Here is a 27,851-nt window from a genome sequence, read left to right as displayed (position 1 = left end):
ATATATATATATATACTGCAGTGGGTTGGCACCCTGCCCAGGATTGGTTCCCTGCCTTGTGCCCTGTGTTGGCTGGGATTGGCTCCAGCAGACCCCCGTGACCCTGTGTTTGGATTCAGCGGGTTGGATAATGGATGGATATATATATATATATATATATATATATATATATAAACAAGGTATCTTGTTTTTATTCCACTTGAACAATTTGGACTATATTGTTAAGTCCATTATATAAAATCCAAATGAAAATCCATTTTAATTCCAGATTGTAATGCAACAAAACACGACAAACACTGAGGGGGATGAAAACTTTTGCAAGGCACTGAAGAAGCTTAAAGAAATGTAGCCAAGACTTTTAAGCCTTACACAGAAACATTTAAGGCATAAACTTTTTGCTTTCATGTCTGTATTATCAGAATTTCTCATAATTTTGTGTGAACTATTTTTACTTTGAATTCAAATAAAACTTTATGAACAATGACTCTTGGACTGTGTTTTTTTTGTATACACACGCGTCACACTTAATGCCTGAACCTTTCTGTTTAGCTGAAACTACAGTGTTTTGGAAAACTGACTGTTGACAAATGCAGCTATACATACTGTATACTCAAATACATATGCAGTACCTTATACTGAAAAAAAAATTATATACTTTTTAATTCCTGAGAGGAAATTGCCTTTTCGCACAACCTTTTGGTTAGCAATCGCACCACACCACTGGAGCGATTTTCAGGTTAAGTTGCCTTGTTCAAGGGCCCAGCAGAGTAGGATTCCTTCTGACAGTAACAGGATTTGAACCAGTAACCTTCCAGATGCCAGCACAGATCCTTAGCCTCAGAGTCACCACTCTGCCTGAAAGATCACACAACGTATGGGAAAATGCACACTTTCTGTACTGAAGCATTGTAATTGACAGAATGCCTGAGCTGGCATCCCTGCCAGGATAGGACCCTGTCCATTGCCCAGAGAAAAGAGAAATCAGGAAGAAAGGCAGGATGTTCCCTGTTTTAGCCCGACTTCTGAATATACTAGCGTCCCTGCCAGAACAGATGCCACTTCATTACTTGGCCAGGAGGCCAGCAGAATTATAACACAGTGAGATTTACTCAATAGCAGCAGGATTCCCACACAGATGCCTGCAGGGCATGCTGGGAGCTGTAGTCCCATGGGGCAGCCCTGATGGTTTCCATCGGGGCTGCCAAAGAGTACGACCGAGATTTTGTGGGACTTCTGTTTGCACCATATGTGCTCCCAACAGAACAGGTCCTAATAGTACCAGAAGTACTCCAGGGCTGCTCTGCCTCTCCAAAGGGAGTTGGATTCAGGAGGTAGAGATCGATGCTCATCTGGGAGGAGTGCTAGAATGAGTAAAAAGAGACTACTTGTGTTTATAAAATGTGTGAGAATTGTTTGTAAGGTTATTGTTGTTAATAAACCTTGTATTTGATCCTGGGACTCGTGTCTGGAGTTTGGGGTGCTACAACGCCCCCATTGGTCACAACACTTACACTCTAAAGTGAAAATAATACACGGTAAGCCAAACTACATACACACTACAGCAGAAAGCATTCACTTTACTGAGATGCATATAGTATTGTAATGCCATGGGGTGGGGGAGAGACGGAGGAATGGAATTAGCCTTTTTATTCCAATTGCTGATGAGTGGTCCTCAAAAGGACCTTTGGCACCTTAAGCACTGTTTATTCCATGCCGCTCAGCTCTACGCACTCCCAGATGGTTTACTGTATTCCCTTTTTCTTCTCAAAGACTCCACTTGACTCCACCTCACTCCACTCACCTGAGGTCAGAGGCAAACCAAACGCCACACGACCCCCCAGCTCCATGCAGCCGACTCTAGGCCAGGGCGTCACATCACTGACACATCTGTGCCAATGAACTTTAGCAGCCAGGAGATGCATCTGAAGTGCTCTCTAAGTGCTGTATGCATGCCCACCTACCTTATACTTGCTTTATGAATGGATTCTCCAGGTACTCATGCCCCCTTGGGTCATCCACAGCCACCTGAGGAGCATGTCCCTCAAACGTATGGACCCTGAGGTCACTACAGTATATACTGAAACACATGGTGTATATTAAAAAACATGCACATTATAACAAAGAGCATACACCATATAAAGAAATACATACACCACGTAGTGCAGCATATACAGTACAGTGCATCCGGAAAGTATTCAAAGTGCATCACTTTTTCCACATTTTGTTATGTTACAGCCTTAGTCAAAAATGGATTAAATTCATTATTTTCTTCAGCATTCTACACACAACACCCCATAATGACAACGTGAAAAAAGTTTACTTGACGTTTTTGCAAATTTATTAAAAATAAAAATACTGACAAATCGCATGTACATAAATATTCACAGCCTTTGCTCAATACTTTGCTGATGCACCTTTGGCAGCAATTCCAGCCTCAAGTCTTGTTGAATATGATGCCACAAGCTTGGCACACCTATCCTTGGCCAGTTTCGCCCATTCCTCTTTGCAGCACCTCTCAAGCTCCATCAGGTTGGATGGGAAGCGTCGGTGCACAGCCATTTTAAGATCTCTCCAGAGATGTTCAATCGGATTCAAGTCTGGGCTCTGGCTGGCCACTCAAGGACATTCATAGAGTTGTCCTGAAGCCACTCCTTTGATATCTTGGCTGTGTGCTTAGGGTCGTTGTCCTGCTGAAAGATGAACCGTCGCCCCAGTCTGAGGTTAAGAGCGCTCTGGAGCAGGTTTTCATCCAGGATGTCTCTGTACATTGCTGCAGTCATCTTTCCCTTTATCCTGACTAGTCTCCCAGTCCCTGCCACTGAAAAACATCCCCACAGCATGATGCTGCGACCACCATGCTTCACTGTAGGGATGGTGCCAGGTTTCCTCCAAATGTGACGCCTGGCATTCACACCAAAGAGTTCAATCTTTGTCTCAGCAGACCAGAGAATTTCTTTCTCATGGTCTGAGAGTTCTTCAAGTGCCTTTTGGCAAACTTCAGATGGGCTGCCATGTGCCTTTTACTAAGGAGTGGCTTCCGTCTGGCCACTCTACCATACAGGCCTGATTGGTGGATTGCTACAGAGATGGTTGTCCTTCTGGAAGGTTCTCCTCTCTCCACAGAGGACCTCTGGAGCTCTGACAGAGTGACCATCGGGTTCTTGGTCACCTTCCTGACTAAGGCCCTTCTCCCCCGATCGCTCAGTTTACACAGCCGGCCAGCTCTAGGAAGAGTCCTGGTGGTTTCGAACTTCTTCCAGTTACAGCTGATGGAGGCCACTCTGCTCATTGGGATCTTCAAAGCAGCAAAAATGTTTTTGTAACCTTCCCCAGATTTGTGCCTTGAGACAATCCTGTCTCAGAGGTCTACAGACAATTCCTTGGACTTCATGCTTGGTTTGTGCTCTGACATGAACTGTCAACTGTGGGACCTTATATAGACAGGTGTGTGCCTTCCCAAATCATGTCCAGTCAACTGAATTTACCACAAGGTGGACTCCAATTAAGCTGCAGAAACATCTCAAGGATGATCAGAGGAAACAGGATGCACCTGAGCTCAATTTTGAGCTACATGGCAAAGGCTGTGAATACTTATGTACATGTGCTTTCTCAATTTTTTTATTTTTAATAAATTTGCAAAAACCTCAAGTAAACTTTTTTCACGTTGTCATTATGGGGTGTTGTGTGTAGAATTCTGAGGAAAAAAATGAATTTAATCCATTTTGGAATAAGGCTGTAACATAACAAAATGTGGAAAAAGTGATGCGGTGTGAATACTTTCTGGATGCACTGTACCTACAGTATGTGTGCCTATTACATATAGTGTAGACTGTGTAATAAAATATATACAGGAGATATTAAGACATATATATATACTCAACTGTGAAGCTAAGTAGCTGTGAAGCTCAATAGTTAAGTGCAAATGAAAATATATTCACACAAAAGTGAAAAGTTTTTGCTGGACACTGACATGTTAGATAGATACAGTTAGGTCCATAAATATTTGGACAGAGACAACTTTTTTCTAATTTTGGTTCTGTACATTACCACAATGAATTTTAAATGAAACAACTCAGATGCAGTTGAAGTGCAGACTTTCAGCTTTAATTCAGTGGGGTGAACAAAACGATTGCATAAAAATGTGAGGCAACTAAAGCACTTTTTGAACACAATCCCTTCATTTCAGGGGCTCAAAAGTAATTGGACAAATGAAATAACTGGAAATAAAATGTTCATTTCTAATACTTGATTGAAAACCCTTTGCTGGCAATGACAGCCTGAAGTCTTGAACTCCTTGGCATCACCAGATGCTGGGTTTCCTCCTTTTTAATGCTCTGCCAGGCCTTCACTGCAGCGGCTTTCAGTTGCTGTTTGTTTGTGGTCCTTTCTGTCTGAAGTTTAGTCTTCAACAAGTGAAATGCCTGCTCAATTGGGTTAAGATCAGGTGACTGACTTGGCCATTCAATAATTTTCCACTTTTTTGCTTTAATAAACTCCTGGGTTGCTTTGGCTGTATGTTTTGGGTCATTGTCCATCTGTATCATGAAATGCCGCCTGATCAGTTTGACTGCATTGAGCTGGATTTGAGCAGACAGTATGTCTCTGAACACTTCAAAATTCATTCAGCTGCTTCTGTCCTGTGTCACATCATCAATAAGCACTAGTGTCCCAGTGCCACTGGCAGCCATCACACTGCCTCCACCATGTTTTACAGATAGATAGATAGATAGATAGATACTTTATTAATCCCATATGGAAATTCACATACTCCAGCAGTAGCATACTGCTAAAAAACAATATTAAATTAAAGAATGATAATAATACAGGTGAAAAACAGACAATAACTATGTATAATGTTAAATATTAACGTTTACCCCCCCTGGTGGAATTAAAGAGTCGCATAGTTTGGGGGAGGAACGATCTCCTCAATCTGTCTGTGGAGCAGGACAGTGACAGCAGTCTGTCGCTGAAGCTGCTCTTCTGTCTGGAGATGACATTATTTAGTGGATGCAGTGGATTCTCCATAATTGATAGGAGCCTGCTGAGCGCCCTTCGCTCTGCCACAGATGTTAAACTGTCCAGCTCCATGCCAACAATAGAGCTTGCCTTCCTCACCAGTTTGTCCAGGCGTGAGGCGTCTTTCCTCTTAATGCTGCCTCCCCAGCACACCACTGCGTAGAAGAGGGCGCTCGCCACAACTGTTTGATAGAACATCTGCAGCATCTTATTGCAGATGTTGAAGGAAGCCAGCCTTCTAAGGAAGTATAACCGGCTTTGTCCTTTCTTGCACAGCGCATCAGTATTGGCAGTCCAGTCCAGTTTATCATCCAGCTGCACTCCCAGGTATTTATAGGTCTGCACCCTCTGCACACAGTCACCTCTGATGATCATAGGATCCAGGAGGGGCCTGAGCCTCTTAAAATCCACCACCAGCTCCTTGGTTTTGCTTGTGTTCAGTTGTAGATGGTTTGAGTCATAAAGTACGGTCTATGGTGAAGCACAAGTACCGTATACTAAAAGACACACACGCACACAAACACACAATAGAGACACGCCTACACTGTATACTAAAATGAATACCCAACATACTTAGAGAATTCTAATCAACTGTGAAGTGCAAACACACTGTAGTGAGACACATACACTTTATGAACATGAGAGGACCACTGTGTTTCAGCAAGTAAGTACTGCATTGACAAATCCTGTAGACATAAGGGGTCTGTCATAACAAAATTAAATTTGATCTGCGCAGATATGCGGTAAATGAAATTTAGTGTAAATAAAAGTAAGGAATCATAAGACGGAAGTAAAAATATGAGGTTTGAATCCACAATAGGAGGTCTGTAAATGGAAAGTCCACCTTATGAGAAGGATTTAGGAGTCATAGTGGACTTCACATTATCAACTTCCCAACAGTGTTCAGACGCCATTAAGAAGGCTAAGAGAATGTCAGGGTATATAGCGCCTTGATGTGTGGAGTGCAAGTCCAAGGAGATTCTGTTCAAGCCTCACAACACATTGGTGAGGCCTCATCTGGAGTCTTGTGTGAAGTTTTTTTTTTTTGTTCTTTATGTCACCTTATACAATTTCTTGCATTAGGAATTTGTTAGTTTTCGCATACCTCTTGGGGTCAGAGCGCAGGGTCAGCCATTGTACAGCGCCCCTGGAGCAATTGAAGGTTAAGGGACTTGCTCAAGGGCCAAGCAGAGGATCTCTTTTGGCAGTGACGGGGATTCAAACTGACAACCTTCGGGATACCAGCACAGATCCTTAGCCTCAAAGTCACCACTCCATCCAGGCTACAAAAAGGACATAGCAGCACTACAAAAGGTCCAGAGAAGAGTGACTAGGCTGAGTGAGGGCTACAGGGGATGAGTTATAAGGAAAGATGAAAAGAGCTGAGCCTTTACAGTTTAAGAAAAAGAAGATTAAAAGGAGACCTGAGTGAAGTGTTTAAAATTATGAAGGGAATTAGTCTAGTGGATTGAGACGGTGACTTTAAAATTATATCAAGAACACGGGGACACATTTGGAAACCTGTGAAGGGTAAATGTCACAAAAACATTAGGAAGTTTTTCTTCACAGAGAACCACAGACACTTGGCATAACTGACCAAGTAGTGTGGTGGACAGGAGAACTTTAGGGACTTTCAACACTTGACTTGATGCTATTTTAGAAGAATTAAGTGGATAGGACTGGCAAGCTTTGTTGAGCTAAATGGCCTGCTCTCTTCTAGATTGTTCTAATGCTCTAATAACTAATTGCCTCCATGCTCTTAATTCTTGTTATATTTGAATTATGACATCTCATTCATTATCTTTATCACAGTACTCAAAAGTGATGGCAATGATGATGAACATTGAGGACTCTTTTCAGTTTTGTCATTGTTAATGTTATGACTTTACCTGTCTGCTCTGAGAGGAGTTTTGTTTGAAGGACTCCCCCCTCCCCCAAAAATATTTGGATTCTCTTTTCTTGCAGTGTCCGCTCTGCTTCCTCCCATTCTCATGGTAAGAACCTTCAAAATTAAAATTGTGCAGGATCTCCATCATCTTAATATTGGTGGCCATCCCATCCATCTCTTGTTTTTGCCCTTACCAGCCCTCTCAGTCTGCAGGTCTTTTCGCTGTCCTCTCACTCCAGCGAGGTTCATGTTAAGCCATCTGCACATCCATTTGTGGACTTTATTCACACATTCGTGTCATATTTGGGCACCAAGTTAAAGCTTGTGACCCGCTCCTCTGTCCAATCCAATGTTAAGGTCTCACTATGTATGTAATTCAAGTTCATTACTGGTGTATCTTAAAGGAGCACACTGATGGTAAAGATAATTAGAAGATCTTGCACAATAACAATTTCAGACTTAAAGAATTTTATTTATTCATAACTTATATTTTACACCCTGTTCTTTACTTAGTTATCCATTTTATCCAGAGCAGTGTCATGGGGTCACGGGAGCCTATCCCACCAAGCACTAGGTGAGGACAATCCCTGGAGAGTGTGCCGACCCATCACAAGGTGAACACACACATCAGAGTCCAGTTTAGCATCTCCAATCCACCTATCCTGCAAGTCTTTGGGCTGTGAGATGTGAACACATGCAAACTCCAATCAGGGAGCACCCAGGACTTGAACTCCTGTCTCCTTATTGTGAGGACCACCCTGCTTCATTCATTTGGGTCTATAGAGATTTGTCTGGCAAGGTGGAGGTGTGGCTAGCAGATTTCTGGAAAGATAGACAGTCATTGTATAGCCCCGCCCCTTTTAAGTGTCAGCATTAGGGCGTGGCTAGTCCTCTGATGTGGCTCTGTCACTGGATGGAAAGAGAGAGAGAAAAAAAATAATGGGGATGAGGAGAAGAGGCAAAAGCAAGAGAGAGAACAGCAGTAGAACATCTGATCAGCGCCTCGGCCTTTGTCAATGTAAATGTCAATTTACTTTTAAAACAAGATCAGTAATGCTGTTGCCAAAGTGCTTTACATTAAAACATACAATGAACATAAATAAAATAAACAGAAATAAAGTACAAAAAAATTAAACACAGCCAGCAGTGAGTTAAAGAAAAGAAAGAAGATGACTAAGAGTAAGGCAACCATCAGTATCAGTGAGGTCTTTCTCTATGCCTTCATTTTTCCCAAAGCCAGAATTTCTCTTTCACTATCTCATCCGCTTCTGACGGGTATCACATAATTGTTGTAGCTTGATAAGATCACCTCTTCCTTTACACCATGGTTTGCCCATACTTCTTTTCCAATCATGTGGTACAAGTCTGCCAGCCATTCTGGTCTACAGCCTCCAGCCATCATCAGTTGGATTTTTTTGCTTGTATTTATTGTCACATGCGTGCGTGTAGTGAATAAAAAATGGATGATAAATTAGACTGGACTGCCAATACTGATGCGCTGTGCAAGAAAGGACAAAGCCGGTTATACTTCCTTAGAAGGCTGGCTTCCTTCAACATCTGCAATAAGATGCTGCAGATGTTCTATCAAACAGTTGTGGCGAGTGCCCTCTTCTACGCAGTGGTGTGCTGGGGAGGCAGCATTAAGAGGAAAGACGCCTCACGCCTGGACAAACTGGTGAGGAAGGCAAGCTCTATTGTTGGCATGGAGCTGGACAGTTTAACATCTGTGGCAGAGCGAAGGGCGCTCAGCAGGCTCCTATCAATTATGGAGAATCCACTGCATCCACTAAATAATGTCATCTCCAGACAGAAGAGCAGCTTCAGCGACAGACTGCTGTCACTGTCCTGCTCCACAGACAGATTGAGGAGATCGTTCCTCCCCCAAACTATGCGACTCTTTAATTCCACCAGTGGGGGTAAACGTTAATATTTAACATTATACATAGTTATTGTCTGTTTTTTTCACCTGTATTATTATCATTCTTTAATTTAATATTATTTATTGTATCAGTATGCTGCTGCTGAAGAATGTGAATTTCCCATCGGGATTAATAAAGTATCTATCTATCTATCTATCTATCTATCTATCTATCTATCTATCTATCTATCTATCTATCTATCTATCTATCTATCTATCTATCTATCTATCTATCTATCTATCTATCTAGTGGAGCGCTGAAGGGCACTAGTGACTGCAGCTCTACTGCCTCTCCAGGGGTTGGCACTGTTTCCTAATGTTCTTCTCTCTTCCTCCTTCTCAGACCGGTTGATTGACGGCTGGAACGCCTCTGACTTCACTTCCTGCGTCCGTCCAACTGGGTCCACCTCTAAACTAGAAGCTCCACCATCTTGGGACAGTTCTGTTTTGAACTCGTGTCTGCATGTGTGTGTTTTTCTTGGTTCTTGCTGAAACCAGTTATACAGTGTCACACACGTGCGCATGGGAGGCAGCTAAAGGGCTTGAGTAAGGGCAGTTCCGAGGCGTGCCAGGATGTGGCAGAGTGCACTGACTCTTTCTCTTCCTTTCCTATAGACCATTCACGGGAGATTCCACCTGGCTCTCTTGACGTCACTTCCGGGACCGAGCCTATGGAAGGAAACCTTGCCGGCTCCGGCCCCTGTGATGTCACATCCGGGTTCGAACCAATGGCTGAAGAACATGAGCCCGATCCCTATGACCTCACTTCCTGTCTTCCCCTTTAAAATCCTGCACCTTTCCCTATTCCCTCAGTTCCGTCTTGGACTCGGTTGTATGCACTTCAATGCCCTATTTCATTTGAAAGCAACTTTTGCAGCCAGGAAAACAATTACACGGGTGGCTGCCCCAAACCTTTATATAACTCTGTGTCGAGTTTGTGACAACAGGGTGGCCGGGTTGGCACTCCAATTCTTTATTGTTGTCCTCTCTTTCTGCTATAATACATATGTATTGTGGTAAAAAAAATAGGCAGCAGACAGAAAAGGGTTTGGGGATGGCCACCCCGTATACTAAAAAATCAAAAAAATAAAGAAAACACGTCTTTACAAAGCAGAGTTCAAAATCAGACTGACTAATAGGATGAGTCTGCGCTATGGTAGATAAGAGGAAGAGGTGGAGTCAGGGAGGCCAGAAGAGGAACTGATGTGGCAGGTAGATGAATTCTGGGTAATGGAAGTGACGTCATCAGTGTGTGGGCCAGCGGTGATGTCACTGAGAGGCACAGTCTTCAGCTGGTCTGCAGAGGGACATGGGGAGGAAGGATCACATGAGAGCACCAACCCCTGGTCTGGCTGATAAATAACACTCTGAGCCTGTAAACCGTCCCCCATGCACACGTGTGTGACAGTATATAATGTATATTTTATTTAATTCTTTTTTTAATAGTTTATTGATTTTCACATCCTAGAACCAGCAGTTAATCTGATTTTGAGCTCTCTGCACTCCAGGACCTCCAAATGCACTTTGGGACCCCACAGTCTACCTACATTATTTGTTTTCAGATTTTTACAATATTGAAATAAACAAAGTTTACTACAAACACTTCACTTAGACTCTATAACAGTATTGCAGATATCCAAATGAAATACCCATGAATGCACGTGAGCATACAGTACGTGTGAGCAGGTCTGCTTATAATGTCAATGACTGAATTCAATGTTAACATCGCTCCACTCCAGTGACTAAACTGCTGCTGTCAGAGCAGCACCCTTCCACTCTCGGCAGCACCTATGAGCTCCATTACTTAGTGACTTACAAATTAAGCACTACCTTGAAGACAGGATCTGAGAAGGGAAAACCAGAGAAGTTTATGGAATACAAGGAGGGATATCCAGCCAATCTGGGGGATTACACAATAAGTAACTTGCCACTTGACTTCTCTAAAGATTCCTACACAACAGTTTCCATGACTACAAATTTCATTCTAGAGAAATTATGGATGGTCAGACGTCATTGCATGGACATGTGCTTGATGAATCCTTCAACCTATAAACGTGGCTTGATCGAGTTAGTTCTGGCTGTGTACTTATTATGGACTGGTGCCCTAGGCTGACAAAGACCTCTCAATCACCTGATACTGTGACAAGGCAGGTTCGAAAAAATGGATGGATGAGTTCTGAATGTGTTGGACACAACCGGCAAAGTAAACATACATTGATCGCATTGTCTAATGGAGTGCTTCTCAAAATCAGTCCTGGGACTCCTACAGATTTTTTTTTCTCCAGCTTAACTGGAGTTTCTTCACTTTTCTGTCCACCTTGGCCAACTGACCTTATCATTGGACCCTCATTTAGAGACTTATAAAAACAATTATGTATTTAAGAACTGTATTTCTATTGTTTATATGACTATCTTATGTAAGTGTGCATCACTTATTGTTTGTATACTATTTATGCTTTAATCTAATCTATCTTTAATGTGTTTTTCTTTGCATGTAACTATTGCTTTGAAATCCTGTAAAGCAATTTACAAGTTATACACCATTTGGTATGAGATTTACAAAAAGCAGTGTTAATGTTTATAATGCACCATCTGTTGGAATGACAAAAGCAATGCATATATCTCTGTTATATGCCATTTGGCATGAGATTCATAAAAACAGTGTTAATGTTTGTGATACACCATCTGTTGGAATGACAAAAGCAACACATATATCTCTGTTACATGCCATTTGGTATAGCATTTGTAAAAGCAGTGTTAAGGTTTGTGATGTGCCATTTGCTTCAATAGCAAATGCAATGCAAATGTCTCTGCTATATTCCATTTAGTATAGGATGTATGAAAGAAGTGAATGTCTGTGATGCGCCATCTGTTGGAAAGACAAAAGCAACACATATACAGTATTTCTGCTATATGCCATTTGGTATAGGATGTGTAAAAACAGTGTTAACGTTTATGTTGTGCCATTTGTTGGAATGGCAAATGCAATGCTATATTCCATTGGGTATGAGGTTTGTAAAAGCACTGTTAATGTTCTTTGATGCGCCTTCTATTGGAATGAGAAATGCACTGCATTTTATTACTATAAATGTGTGTGATGCACCATTTTGCAGAATGACAGGGACATAGCAAATGGACAGACACACAGCCACCTATCCTTTTATTACAGTGAACTAGTTGAGCTACCCATCTTAAATGGGTTGAAATTTAACTAATCGATGTCAACCTCAATGTTAACGTTTGTAGTGCACCACGCAATTTATATGTCTCTGTTACATGCCATTTGGTATGGGATTTGTAAAAGCAGTGTTAATGTTTGTGATGCGTCATCTGTTGGAATGACAAAAGCAGCACATATATCTCTGTTATATACCATTTGGTACGGGATTTATAGAGGCAGTATTAAGATTTGTGATGTGCCATCTGTTGGAATGACAAATGCAATGCATTGTCTTACTAATAATCTTTGTGATGCACCATTTCTTAGAATGACAAGGACATAGCAAATGGACAGACAAACGAACAGACACATAGCCACCTATCCTTTTATTACAATGAACTAGTTGAACTACCCATCGTAAATGGGTTGAAATTTAAGTAATCAATGTTGACCTCAGTGTTAATATTTGCAGTAAACCTTCAAGGCATATGCCTCTGTTATATACCATTAGGTATGGGATTCATAAAAACAGTGTTAATATTTGTGATGTGCCATCTGTTAGAATGACAAATGCAATGCATTTTATTATTAAACATGTTTGTGATGCTGCATCTTTTCAAACGATAGAGACATAGCCACTGGACCGACACATAGACATTCATCCTTTTATTAAGGTGAATTAAAAGAGCAAAGTGCACAGATAAAGGCAAATCTGTATTTAAAAAGCAAAGAGAGCTAGAAATATACAGTTTTAGCAATCATCATATGACTACTGAAGAAGAAAATTAAAAAAGGCCATTTAATTAAATTAAGATTGATAAGATTGGGAAACTGGTAGGAACAAAAACCTGCAGCCACACTATGAGCACCGCCAGTGTAACTCAGGCAGGACCACCTATCGCTACTGTGTAAACGTGACACATGGTAAGGAGGCTTGTGGCACACAGATGAACATCCAGCCAGGAACGTCTCCATCAAATTATTGGCCAATCAGCAACCTAAACTGGAAAAATGATCTCCAGGTGTAGAGATCAAAATACAAAAGTAAAATAAACCCTTGGCCATTTGATGAGTTTACAGTGGTGCTCTCAGTGAAAACTGTGCTTGACTGATTGACCTGTTCTGTATTAATTAGCACACACATGACGATGTCCCTGAAGCCTTCAGGGTCATTTGCACCTGTGGCCTGCACTGCTCATCACTAAGGCCCCATCCACACTACTTTATTTTCGTTTAAATACACAGACCTTAGTCTCCATTTATCGCATTTCATCCACACAAACCTGGAAGTTTTTAACCCGTTTGAAATCCCTCTCCAGAGCCACAAAATCCTGAAAAGTCAACTTCAGTGTTATAATTTGGATGGGCAAAAACGTAAACTTTTCCAAATGCAGATTGTAATCATGCTCTGATTGGCTCGTGGCTATTATGAAGCCCTTCTCTGATTGGATCCTGCTCGTTACAACATCTCAATCCCTGATTGGTCACACTGCACAGACGAAAACCATACATGGACATAGCAGAGGAAGATGAGTTTCTTTCCATGGCACTTGTTGTGTTGCTTACCAGAATGCATCAATATTTTGTTTTGCTATTTATCAAATTATATTTTGTATAGTTTAAATGCTGTATACATGCACAAAAGGTAAATAATGTTCTGGTCGCTACAACTGTGTGACAAACGCCGTGGCCAGCTGCATTATCATCCCTTGAAATCCTTTGCTCATGCCTTGGGTAGGTAAACATCTAAGTCATCTGTGTTTTTTGGTCATTTTATTTTTTGGCCATTTCATCTCATGGGGCACCCTGGATATCATCGAGAGGAGTCGCAACGCACAGCTTGATGGCAACTCCAGTCTGTACCAGGAAATGAGAAAGACGGCTGCAAGAGCTCTGAGGGCAGATAAGAAGGTGTTTGTTAGAGGAATGTGTGAATAAGTGACAAACCATCTATGGTCTAGTGACCCACGTCCTGCTTACAGAGGAATCGAAGCATTATGCACATCAGTTCCTCGGAGAGTCAGGGCGGGTGATGGAACGGTCCTTACAGGTGACACTGCAGTTGTGACCCGCTGGACTGGCTACTTTGAGCAGCTGTTTAAAAACTGATCCTCCGGCTGAGATGGTGGACATCTCTGGGCTCCATGGTTCTTGAGGCTGATTCTGCAATTAGCTCTGAACCACCCAATGTCACTGAGACTGCAAAGGTAGTGAACCAGCTGAGGTGGGGGAAAGGCTGTGGGGGTCTGTGGTATCCAGGGTGAACTTCTCCAGGCTGGTGATAAGGCTGTCCTCCTGACATTATAAGTAATCTCTGCTTCCATTTGCTAGATGGGCGTCATCCCAACTGACTGGAAAATGGGGCTTGTCGTCCCGATCTGGAAAGGGAAGGGTGATCACCTAGATTGGGGGAACCACAAGGGGATAACACTGCTCTCGGTGCCGGGTAAGGTCCTTGCTAGGGTCATCCTCAATAGGATCTGTGATCACTTGCTCACCTACCAGCAATTGGAGCGGTCTGGTTTTACACCTATGTTTTACATCCTGGGACTGAGGGTTCTCATGGAGCGCAAATGTGAATATCGGAAGAGTTTCTTTGCAGCCTTTGTCGATTTTTGTAAAGCGTTCAACTCAGTTAATCAAGCTGCCCTGTGGGACATCCTGAGACTTTGTGGGATTCCCTCTGGATATCATAGCTGGCCTGTACACTGGTACTGTGAATGCTGTGCGGAGTGGAGGCAGAATCTCTGCGTTCTTCTCAGTTGATTCTGGGGTTTGTCAGGTGTCTGTTTTTTTTCTCCTATTCTGTTCAATGCTTGTATGGACTGGTTGTTGGGCAAATTCATGGGGTTCAGCGACTGTGGGGCATCTGTTGGTAAAGAAAGATTCACGGATCTTGACTTTGCTGACGATGCTGTGATGGAGGCTCTGACCAGGGCACTCGAGAGACTGAGCGAGGAGTCTGGGTGTCTGAGCCTGTGAGTGTCCTGATAAAAACCAACATCCAGGTCTTTAATGACCTCTTGGGCACAAACATCAGCAGTGTGCCTGTCTGCGGAGAGAGTGTCGACCTCGTCGAGAGGTTTACTTACCTCGGCAGTGACATTCACGTCTCTGGTGACTCTTCCTAGGATGTCAGTAGACGGATTGGGAAAGTATGGGGGGGGTCATGAGGTCACTAGAAAGGGGTGTGTGGCGCTCCCGATATCTATGCAAAAGGACGAAGGTCAAAGCCTTTACAGTACTGGTGTTCCCTGTTTGTGAGACATGGACGCTATCCAGTGACCTGAGATGAAGACTGGACTCCTTCAGTAATGTGACTCTTCAGAGATCCTTGGGTCCTGCTGGTTTGACTTTGTGTTGCTCATGGAGTCCTGAATGAGGCATATGACCTGCATTGTGAGGGAGTGTCAGTTATGGCACTACGGCCATGTGGCACAGTTCCCTGAGGGTGATACGGCTCATTGTTGAGGACCAGGCCAAGGGGACACCCATGTAACACCTGACTGCGGCAGATAGATGGCCATTTCTGAGGGTGGGACTGGAGTGTGTGTCTGCCTGGGGGGTTGCCAACCTGTTTCCCGAGCTGTTTCATTGTGTGGTGGGTGCGGTAAAGCGCTGTACCAGTGCCTGCTTCCCAACCTGACCTGACCTAAGTGTGGATGGAGATACTTTAATAAACAATTTTAAAACACTAGTGTAGACAGAGAATGTTTTCATTTGAAACACATTTTTTAATGAAAGTGTAGCAGGGAGGATGAAACTCAATAGTCTTTGGATACAGTTAAGGAAGCAAACAACACAGGAAAAAGTGAATGTTAAAGAAAATATTAAAAGAAATTTAAGTGTTTAAGGTTAAGGCAAATAAAAACCATTTCTGGGTAAAGAGATTTGACTCTGAAGGAGTGGGCCTGACCAGCGGCACCCAAGTTCAGTTCTAGGAGCCCACTGTGGCTGCAGGTTTGTGAGTCAGTGAGTCGTTTTTAACTTTTATTGATCTCATTGTTTCATTAGCTGCTCTTTTTGTTAATTTCTTATTTTGCATTCAGAGTGCACTACAGTTGAATTTACATTTTAAAGGAATGAAGCAATGCCAGCATTTTTGCCATATCTTTAGATGCGCAACTCTGTTGTTTTCTTTTTCATTCACCTTTTCTGTCGAGTTTGTCCTCTTATTTGGATCCAAATACGGACAATGAATGGCAGGCCTAGCAGATGCCATGACAGGTGACAGTGACTTCTGAACGGCCACAATTCACTCTTACCCACTGGTGTGCTTATTAGTCAGTAAAAGCATCGATAACAGAAAATGAGAAAGAGCAAAATTCTAAAAGACACATAAAAAATAGAATTTGCTTGCAGTAAAACTCTTACTTTGTTCAGTAAACATTTAACATAAGCACCTTTTTAATTTCTAGACTGCTCTAAAAAAAACACAAACTGGAAGAAACAGCTTATTAAACTAATGGAAGAGTCCACTTAAAGAAAGAATAAGGAGAGAAGGACTGAACCTGAGAATGAACAACACATTGCCACCCTTAAACAAAGTGACCTTCATCCGCTTGCTACAATGCAATCAGGCTAAAATGTATGTATAGCATCTATTGTGGTAAGCACCTTCACAATGTGCTTCATGCAGTCGGGCGGAAATTTACAAGGCAGGAATCGTAGTTTGTGGTGAGCTTTACAAAGCTAAGCAGTCGAAACATTATAGAGCGCCCATGAGAATAAGCTGGGATACCAATTAGTCAATTATATTACATACTGCCTTTACACGGACTATGGTGACAAGCTGATAGATTGATAGGCACTACATAACAGGTAGATAGATAGATAGATAGATAGATAGATAGATAGATAGATAGATAGATAGATAGATAGATAGATAGATAGATAGATAGATAGATAGATAGATAGATAGATAGATAGATAGATAGATAGAAAAGGCACTATATAACAGATAGATAGATAGATAGATAGATAGATAGATAGATAGATAGATAGATAGATAGATAGATAGATAGATAGATAGATAGATAGATAGATAGAAGGATAGATAGATAGATAGAAAAGGCACTATATAACAGGTAGATAGATAGATAGATAGATAGATAGATAGATAGATAGATAGATAGATAGATAGATAGATAGATAGATAGATAGATAGATAGATAGATAGATAGATAGATAGATAGATAGATAGATAGATAGATAGACAAGGATGTAAGTTTGATTTCCCTCACGACACTTTTAGACTCATCCTAAAGACAGGAATGCACTGTTTGAGTGTTTAAATGCTGCCTCTGTGCCCCTTTCAGTGACAATCATTATAAATTATTTCATTAGCCAAGACAAGCTTTCCGTCAAGAGTCTGAAGCATCCCAGCAGCCGATGCTGTTTGATGCTTATAAAAATATGGTACATACAATCCATGTGCTCTGTGCATGCGTGTATCTCTATGAAGAATACTGCTGAGGCAGCTAGATTGCCAGCCATGTGTTTTTAATTGCCTTGAGTAATCCGCCTGTCCCGTTTCCTCTCAAATGCCGGCTTGTAGCTCTTTAAAGGCAAACCGCAGAACGCTGACTGTCCTCAGCCCAATTACACGGGCAGCATGCGGTTTGCTTCAAATACCCAGCCCTCCACCTCCCGCCTCCATCACAGGGTCCACACCATTCAGCAGCCGATTCATGGAGTGGCACTTTGGAGCAGCAAGAGACCACGTGGCCTGTCCATTCTGGCTGGCGGCAGGAGCAGTTTGTCCAATTTCCAGTTTCAGAAATGAAATGAAGTTTCTTTCCAGACTGATGTAAATAAAAAGGAATGAAAACAAGATTTTTCTTTCTTTCTTTCTTTCTTTCTTTCTTTCTTTCTTTCTTTCTTTCTTTCTTTCTTTCTTTCTTTCTTTCTTTCTTTCTTTCTTAAAACATCCATCCATCATCGAAAATCCAGTATATGCTGAGCACAGTCTTGGGGCAGTTGGAGTCTATTCCAGCTAACATTGGGCACAAGGCAGGAACCATCCCTAGATGGGGAATCAGCCTATTGCCTATTAAAAGGGCACTATATAAAATAAAATGTATTTCATTTGAAACCCTCCAGAAATTTGTCACTCAGTCTGTTGGGTGTACAAAATGCTGTTCAAGGTCCCATAGAAAATTGTCTTTCTTCTGTAAAATATTAAAGCACATTATTAAATTCAGTTTTATTTGACTTTTATTAATGTTAAATGTTCGAAGAGCAAAGAGCTTGTTCTTTCTTTCTTTCTTTCTTTCTTTCTTTCTTTCTTTCTTTCTTGCTTTCTTGCTTTCTTTCTTTCACATTTTTCACTAGTACATCTGACCACTAAGGGGGTTTCACCACCCCAAACCCAAGACCACTGAGTTCCAAGTTCAAATAATAATTTATCTGATAAAACAGTTCTGAATATCCTCCACTCCCGACTCCTACTCACCAGGATGAGGTTGAGCTGCTTCTTTTATCCTAGAACCCGGGATTACTTCCACTGCTAGGGCATATCCCGTTGGAAGCATTTCTGGGTTAACTCGAAGCCCCACAAAGTAGAATTCACATATCAATACAGGACACTCTGGTGGCACCCTTTAAACCCGACAAGGCACCCCTTTGGGAGAGATGTAGAAATAGAGATAACGTCACCCCAGAATGCTACCACCTAGCGCATCAGGGGAGCAGGTAGACCTGTCAGGTTGATCTTCCATCACACTGACCTCCCACCCAAATAAAAGCTCAGAGTTCATCCTGACAGGGATGCCAGCCCATGCATGCTGATCATCACATACGGAACAGCGAAAAGAGATTGAATATATTGTTCGGATTTAAACTTTAAGTTGGAGACTTGTAGATCGTCTAATTTGTGTTGCCGGTGAGAATTAAAAGATTCCAAAAACATTGCCGTGGTATGAAGTCCCATGAGATGAAGACTTTTAACATGAGATTCTTTCAAGTCACTCCATACTTACAACTATTTCCCCTAAACCTTGAGACTGAACAATCTTTGTTTTCAGATCTTTGGAGAGTTGCTTTGAGGATCCCATGCTGTCACTCTTCAGAGGAGAGTCAAAGGGAAGCACAATTTGCAATTGACCACCTTAAATACCTTTTCTCTGGTTGGACACATCTGTCTATGAAGTTCAACACGTAACGAGCTCATCCAACCAATTTGGTGTTGCCGGTAATCAGCATTGAGCAGTTACATGCATTCATATCAGCAAAATGACAAGGGGACCCACATTTCTGCACAGCCAGTTTCTCACATTCGATTTAATTTCATACAACAGAATACTACTTCACTAGATAGATAGATAGATAGATAGATAGATAGATAGATAGATAGATAGATAGATAGATAGATAGATAGATAGATAGATAGATAGATAGATAGATAGATAGATAGATAGATAGATAGATAGATAGATAGATAGATAGATAGATAGATAGATAGATAGATAGATAGATAGATAGATAGATAGAAACGTTATTAATCCCAAGGGGAAATTCACACAAAAAATTTTTGTTCAGTAAACACCGCAGTACTCAGATGATCCTAGGAAATGAAAGACATACCACTGTTATCTTTTTTGTTGAAAGTAGAGTCAATTATTATGCAGGCTGAGAGGGGTTCCCAAACTTTTTCATATGACTGTATTAGCTAAGCAAACAGGTTCGGTTGACTGAGTGGCTTCCTCTTGTTTGTTAAATATCTTACCTATACAGTAATCCCTTGCTACTTCGCGGTTCACTTTTCGCGGATTCACGACTTTGCGGATTTTATATGTAAGCATATCTAAATATATAACGCGGATTTTTTCGCTGCTTCGCAGGTTTCTGCGGACAATGGGTCTTTTTACTTCTGGTATTTGCTTCCTCAATTGGTTTGCCCAGTTGATTTCATACAAGAGATGCTATTGGCGGATGGCTGAAAAGCTACCCAATCAGAGCACGCAGTTAAGTTCCTGTGTGCTGCTGATTGGCTCAGCGACGGAGTGCTGCATTAACCAGGAAGTCTCATCTCACTCATTCAGCATTAACATGCTCTTGCTACTGCATTCAGGGGATTATCACCTTCATCGTCATCATTTTTACTGCGCAGCATATTCATCACCATCATCATGTCATATATAACTACGTGTACTTCGCTATACAGTAAGTGTAAACTTATCTACCGATTTCATATTGCTTAGCAGTTGTCCCTGTTATTAATAGAGTAAAGGGTGGGTTGTAAACAGTACAGGGAGGGTTTAAAAACGTCCAAATACACGTTAAATAATTAAATAAATATGGTGTCCCTACTTCGCGGAAATTCAGTTATCGCGGTCGGCCTTGGAACCTATCTCCCGCGATAAGTGAGGGATTACTGTATATGTATATATATGTAAAATCCAACATCTGTATGTTTGTCCGCTTTTTACGAGAGAACTACTTAACAGATTTAAATCGGGTTTTTTTCTATAATTTCCTTGAACATTCCGGTTGATTTTTATGACTTCTCTCATCGCGCTAAGTATCATAGTTCACTTGTGGTACCTATTTATTCACACGAATCTGAGAGAGAGACTGCAGGCCAAGAGGAGGGGGATGAGGCCCTTCCTCACTCACACGCCAGCCTCCGTTCGAGTCGCTCTAACTTTCACCACGTGTTGGAGTGCACCTTGCCTCCGCTTAGCTAGCGATACCTGTTTGTTCAGCAGACATTATCATCTAGAGATTGTTAAGGAGTAACGTTTGACATTTTTGAGAGAGAGATCAGAGCTACGTGTGTTTTAGAGGGTAGCTGCTGACTGGCAGAGATATCACAGCCACATGCTCTTCTCCCTACATGGGGGACGCTCTCCCGTCAGAGCTGAACACTATCAGATACAGTGGCAACGTTTGACGTTAGAGCGGAGCTACCTTCACTTTGGCCAGGATTACATTTTTTTATTGATTTTTAAAGTTTGTCCTGTTTCACTGTTACGTAGGCAGAGCAGTGGCACACAGCTAGTGTTCTTATATACTAAATGGCCTGATGCTTAAAATGACCAGCAAACGATTTTATGTGAGCTGACAATATAAATATCATTTTCAAATGAACAAGCCAAAGTCAAATGCTAATAATGTGTAAACGAAACTGTAAAAAAATCACTGCAAAATGTCAAGATCCCTGAGAGAAATCAATCCCCAAGAAAATTGCTAAGCACAAAATGTCGATTCTTTTGTTTTAATTCCAAAAATGGCCTACTGTGAATGCCGTGCCCCTATCTTACATATGCTCATGCGTCATGACTTGACTGAAAGCAGCCATCCAAGCCACAAACAAATCGACAACGGTAATGAAAATGACCTCAACAAAATGGTGTCGAAAATAAGCACAAAAATAAACGGAGCATTTAAAAAGATGAAACGTTACAATTAGAAAGCTTGGAATCATAACACTGGACACCCCGATGGATTATTTAGTTTTGTACTTGTGTTCTCCTCGTATCTGTGGGGGTTTCCTCCAGGGGCTCCGTTTTCCTCCCACAGTCCAAAGACATTCAGGTTAGGGAAACTAAATTGGCCCAGGTGTGTGGCTGGAGTGCGTGTGTGTGTTATGTGTGTTTGCCCAGTGATGGACTGGCGCCCTGTCCAGGGTTTGTTCCTGCCTTGTGCCCTATGTTAGCTGGGACAGAGTAAAAGACCCCCGCGACCCTATTCAGGATTAAGCAGTTCAGAAAATGACTGACCAACTTCCGTGTACTCCTTGCGTCATTACCTGTCCTTCACAAGTAGGCCTCCTTTCATGTACCCCCTTAGTGGTACAAAAATGGCCAGAGTGATTGGAGGTCTCCAGAAATAAACAGACCAGAATCCTTACCAGCCTTCCCAAAAAGGGTGCACACAAAGACAGCCAAAGCTCTCACTATGCTACACCAGGCCAAAATCCGGTCAGAAATTGGAGTCGCCATAATTGCAAAAAGGGTGTGAGGTCTCCTAAAGGCTTCACTGGCCAGGACTGGCCTCCCCTGTCTGCCTGCAAAGAGTTTCACTCTGATGGGCTACCTTCCCACTTCAAAGGTCTGCCTCAGGCTTTGCAGGCCATAAAGGGATGGAAGCCCCAGAATAGTCTTGAAATGTCTTAAATGTCAGAAAATCTCCACCACAGGAAGGTAACCACAAGCCTCGGCTGGTGCAATGATGGGCTAACAAAGAATCTTTATAAACAGAAAAGGTTTTATTTTTGAAAATTCAAAAATAACAGATTAAAGGTACAAGGAGTTTCCTAAAATGCAATTATCAGCGAACATCCCAAAACAAAGTGTCAATATCAAAATCCTTAAAGCAAGAGTAATGAAATCAAAAGTGTAAAACATTAATAAAAATCATAAACAAAAGAAAGTCACAATTCACCAGACAGAATGATTCCCACTTGACCTGTCCGTCTCCACTGTCTTTATTGGGCTGGAAGGGGCGGGGCCCAAAGAGAGATTGACAGGTAGACGAGCCACTTAGGGCTCCACCCACATGGCACATACTCACATTTAAAGAAACAGGACAGAGTTATAACATAAGAGAAAAAAACATAAAAATAAAACACATAACAACAACAAAATACACAAACACGTGTAATAGCATAACAAATACGCTTTACCTTCAAAAACTTAAAAATACGCTTTAAAGTCTCCCACCATTCAAAATTTTTTAACCAAACGCATAAAATGGATGGAAAAAATCTTTGATTTTAGCAGAAAAGACTCCATCGGAATCTTAATAAATAAAAATATTTATTTAACAAGAAAAAGAACTCAAAATCTCAAAAAAGGAGACTAAAGGAGTTGCCAACGGGAAATCCAGTACAGGGCCATCTTAATGTATGGGCACAATGGGCACTGGCTGGGGGCCTCAGGAGTACAGGGCCCCACAATGTGTTTGTTTTGCTGTCAAAACAGGAGGCCCAGCATTCTACTTTGCCCGGGGGCCTGTGATGCTGGTAAGCCGGCCCTGATCCAATAAAGTTAATGTGCATCCCAGGTAAATTAATGGAAGGAATTAAGGACAAGCCTGAGCAGCACATGGCAAGAACAGGAATTTTACTGAAGAGTCAACATGGGTTCAGAAGAGGGAGGTCATGTTTTACTAACATGATGGAATTCTATGAGGAAGCAGCAAAAGGAGACGAACAAAGTGGAGCAGATGATACTGTATTATTTATCTGGACTTTCAGAAAGCATTTGATAAGGTACCACATGAGAAGGCATCAAACTAAAAGAAGTGCGAGTTCAGGGTGTTTTGTGTAGATGGGTGCAGAATTGGCTCAGATACAGGAAGCAGAGGGTGATGGTATGAGGAACCTCATCAGAATTGACTGATGTTAAGAGTGGTGTCCAGCAGGGGGAAGTGCTGGGGCTGCTGCTGTGTTTAATATATATAAATGATTTAGATAGGAATATAAGTAACAAGCTGGTTAAGTGTGCAGATGATACCAAGATAGGTGGATTGGCAGATAATCAAGAATCTGTTGAATCCTCACAGAAGGACTTGGACAGCAGATAGGCTTGGGAAGGTTTGTGGCAGAAGAAATTTAATGTCAGTAAATGTAAAGTATTACACATAGGAAGCAAAAATGTGAGTTTTGAATACACAGTGGGCGGACTGAAAATCAAAAGTCCACCTTATGAGAAGGATTTAGCAGTCGTAGTGGACTCAACGGTATCAACTACCAAACAGTGTTCAGAAGCCATTAAAAAGGCTAACAGAATGTCAGGTTATATAGCGCCTTGATGTGTGGAGTACAAGTCACAGGAGGTTCTGCTCCAGCTTTATAACATACTGGTGAGGCCTCATCTGGTGTCCTGTGTAAAGTTTGGGTCTCCAGGCTACAGAAAGGACATAGCAGCACTAAAAATGGTCCAGAGAAGAGTGACTAGGCTGATTCAGGGCTACAGGGGATGAGTTATGAGGAAAGATAAAAAGAACTGAGCCTTTACAGTTTGAGCAAAAGAAGATGAAGAAGAGACATGATTGATGTGTTTAAAATTATGAAATAAATTAATTCAGTGGATCAAGACAGTGACTTTAAAATGAGCTCATCAAGAACACAGGGACACTGTAGGAAACTTGTGAAGGGGAAATTTTACACAAACATTATAAAGTTTTTCTTTACACAAAGAACGATAGAGACTTGAAATAAGTGACCAAGTAGTGTGGTAAACGATAGGACTTTAGTGACTTTCAAAACTCAACTTGTTTGTTATATTTGGAGGAATTAAGTGGATAGGACTGGAGAGCTTGCTGTGCTGAATGGCCTGTTCTTGTCTAAATCTTTTTAATTCCCTACAATCTGAAAACAGCAAGTCCAAAAACACATTCCATAATCATAACCTTTCAATCAGTAGTAAAATAGTAAAAAAACCCATTAAAATTACCAAGAATCAAGCAATAGATAGATAGATAGATAGATAGATAGATAGATAGATAGATAGATAGATAGATAGATAGATAGATAGATAGATAGATAGATAGATAGATAGATAGATAGATGTGAAAGGCACTATATAATAGACAGATAGATAGTACAGTGAAAGGGAATTTGTGAAGATGTACCTGAAAACTATTCTTGTCATCTTCTCTCCTGAAAATGACAGCTTGAAGCGTTTTCTGTCAAGTCTGCAGCTATCATGGCACACCGTTGAAACGAGAATATCGAAGATCAACAACTTAATTGAAACAGTTACATATTGATCTTGAAAAATGAATGTATTTTAACATGGCTTTAGATGAGTCCTGCAACTTTCAAGATAAGTCACAGTTGGCAAAAATTTGCATATTTTGAGCCAGAAGACTGCACAATTAAGGAAGAGTTGCTTGACATTGTGCCGTATAAAGATAGGAACCGTGGCATCAACCTAAAAGACACATTCATGACTGCAGTCGAGAAAGCAAATTTGCAGCTATCAAAACTAACAGCAATAGCCACAGATGGTGTACCAACTAAGTTGGAATCTGCAAATGGACTTGTGGGACTCTGTAAAGCTGATGACCATTCCCAGTTTTGTGGACATTTCACTGCATCATCTACTGTATCAAGAGCACCTGGGGCCTCATGTATAACGCCTTGCGCAGAATTCACCCTAAAACATGGCATACGGACAAAGCTAGAAATGTGCGTACGCATAAAACTTTGTGTAAGCCAAGATCTACACACTTTCCCTTTATAAATCCCAATCAATGTAAATTTTAATGCACATGCATGAACCATGCAGCCCCATCTGACTCCTTCGAGAATTTCACCCTATTTGAATATGCAAGGCTAGGGATTTGCACTGGTGATCGGAAGGTTGCCGGTTCGAATCCTGTAAACGCCAAAAGTGACTCTACTTCGTTTATGCCCTTAACCTGCAATTGTTCTGTCCTGCGTATGACATTAATCTGCATCCGGCCCTGCATGTAGGCCCTCCAACCTGCAAGGAAAAACCTGGGGGTTGGTGGCAGAATTGGCACTCCAGCCACCATAAAAACCTCAGTGTTCTATTTCATCTGAACTAGGGTGGTGTTCAGGTGTCACTGTTACATGGCTGCACTCGGGTCCTAATCTGGGATCCTGAGTTGGTTTGTCATGTGGTGGGTGCGTCAATGTGCTGTATCAGCGCCTGCTCCTAACCCCTCTCTATCTCTGAATATGCAAATCAATATAAATAGCCCCTTCTGTTCACTGTTTTGTTAAAAGACAATGGCAAAAGCATGTGGTAAAAAGAAGAACTGAGCAAATGTGAAGTGGAGGCAAGGAAAGATGTACCATTTGGTGGCTTAAGCAGTGGTATAAGTAATAAAAGGAAACTGATGTGGCACAGGCACTCAAATGTTCAAGTTCAGAAAGTCACACCTTGTCCAAAATAAATAAGAAGTGGTCAGATATTAAAGTAGACGTGAAAAGGAGAGTCGCTGCCCACCATCTGAGTATGAACACCCCTGGAGGAGGTGGCAGAATTCTGGGGCTCATATTATTTGAGCAGCGAGTTGCTGAAATTATTGGCGAGACACTTATAACTGGCATCTTACCACCACCTGAGCCCTAGAGTAGAGGTCACTATAACGTCACTCTCAAACTCTTATTCAGTCAGTGGGTTGGAGAGGATGTTGAGAAGCCATGTCTTCAGCGGGTACCCGCTGTCACCTAAGTAATCGAGTTATATGGTTGCATCATACAGATAACTTACAATTTGGGCCAAAGGGGTAATATTAAATGTCTTATCTTGCCAAGAAGCCAGCCATCATACACAATACCATTTTTGGAAGTTTCTTCCCTATCTAACTATTTCTCAGAATGAATGAATCATGAGTTGAGCCAGGCTATCTCGCCCCAACATTAATGAGATGCATTTTCAACATCACAGATACAGTAATTTACACATTAATGGAGTGGACATTGTGGATGCTGAAGTCGAAAACAACGGGAGACAAACACCAATTTAAAGTAAAAAGACATTTCTTTTATTCTTGGCGAGTCAAAGAGACTGACGTTTCTTTTTTTACTGCCGTGCAGGCTCCTTTTTATCCGACGGACATGACTGATTTAAATGTGTATGCTCCATCAGCCAAGAACCCCTAACAACCCCAGAGTGAAGCATACTTGCACACACCCGCACCTAACTGGCGCCTGCACTTCACAGGATGCGATTAGCAATTTAAAAACTGCGCCATGCCACAGACCTCTCCTCACACACGTGTGTCCACATTATGGACAGCTGAAGGGCTCTGGTGATTGTAACTCCCCATCGCTCCAGCGGTTGGCACTGTGTTCTAATCCCTTTTCCCCGTGACAGATTGACAGCTATTACACAACTGATGTCACTTCAGGTGTCTCTCCACCTAGACCTGCCTCATCCTGCTGGAAGGACTTAAGACCGGAAGATCCGCTATCTTGAAACCAGTTCAATTGTGAACTCACATCTGAGTAAATATCTCTGTGATTATCACGTTTTTTTAATTTGCTTTTCACATTTCAGTTATATGGGGTCACCAGGGTGGAGCCCCAACTCTTTATCGTGATCTGTCTGATCTCTCACAATGCACAGATGTAATGGGGCAGGAAAGCCAGAATACTCAGATGTAAAATTCACAGAGACACCTGGAGGATGTGCAAACGCGCTCAGGATTTGGACTCCTGACTCAGGAGCTGGAGTCTACTCACTGTGTTACAAGCAGCGATGCAGAGCGGGTGGGTGAAGTCGTCTCCTTTGTTATCTATTCTGCATTTGTCATTCATAAGAAAGAATGTGCAAAATGTGGTTACCATGGTAACAGTGACTGAAGTCAGTCAAGGTGTGTCAGCCCCTCTTGACAACGGGTGTCCTAATGCCACAGGTAGGTCACCAGGTTGTTGTGGAGATGCTGGCTCTTTTACTGTGTCATGAAGTATGCGTGCCAGGCCTGGCGACTAATGGTGGGGTGAAGGAGGTAAGAGCTCTACAGACACTAAAGGGGAGATTTTAGTTTGCTCTGTATATCGCATTCCTCTATTAAGCGAGGACAGTGAGACTGATGATCATTAGGCTCCCACCGACTACTCTACTTGATGATAAAACACCAAAGTCTGGGTGTCCGGGTTCCTCTGAGCAATCTGATTGGTCAGTTTGGCTTTGTGTCATTGGTCAGGTTGGCTTTAGTGACGTGACCAAAGAGGAAGTGAGAGTGTGAGACACACAAGGAGGAGTAAAGGTGCAATTAGGAGGGAGCAATTAGAGAAGACAAATGCTAAGAAGGTGTGCATAACTGTTTTTTAAAAATGGCCAAATCTCATAATATTGGTGTTTTTTATTGTTCAAAAATTACACGTATAAACTATTTAACAATGTGTGTGTGTGTGTAATCACAAGACACGGATCAATAACTGA

Source organism: Erpetoichthys calabaricus, chromosome 3 (genome assembly GCF_900747795.2).
Source record: "Erpetoichthys calabaricus chromosome 3, fErpCal1.3, whole genome shotgun sequence".
Taxonomy (NCBI): Eukaryota; Metazoa; Chordata; class Cladistia; order Polypteriformes; family Polypteridae; genus Erpetoichthys; species Erpetoichthys calabaricus.
The sequence above is the reverse complement of the archived record's forward strand: the minus strand, read 5'-3'. Positions refer to the sequence as shown.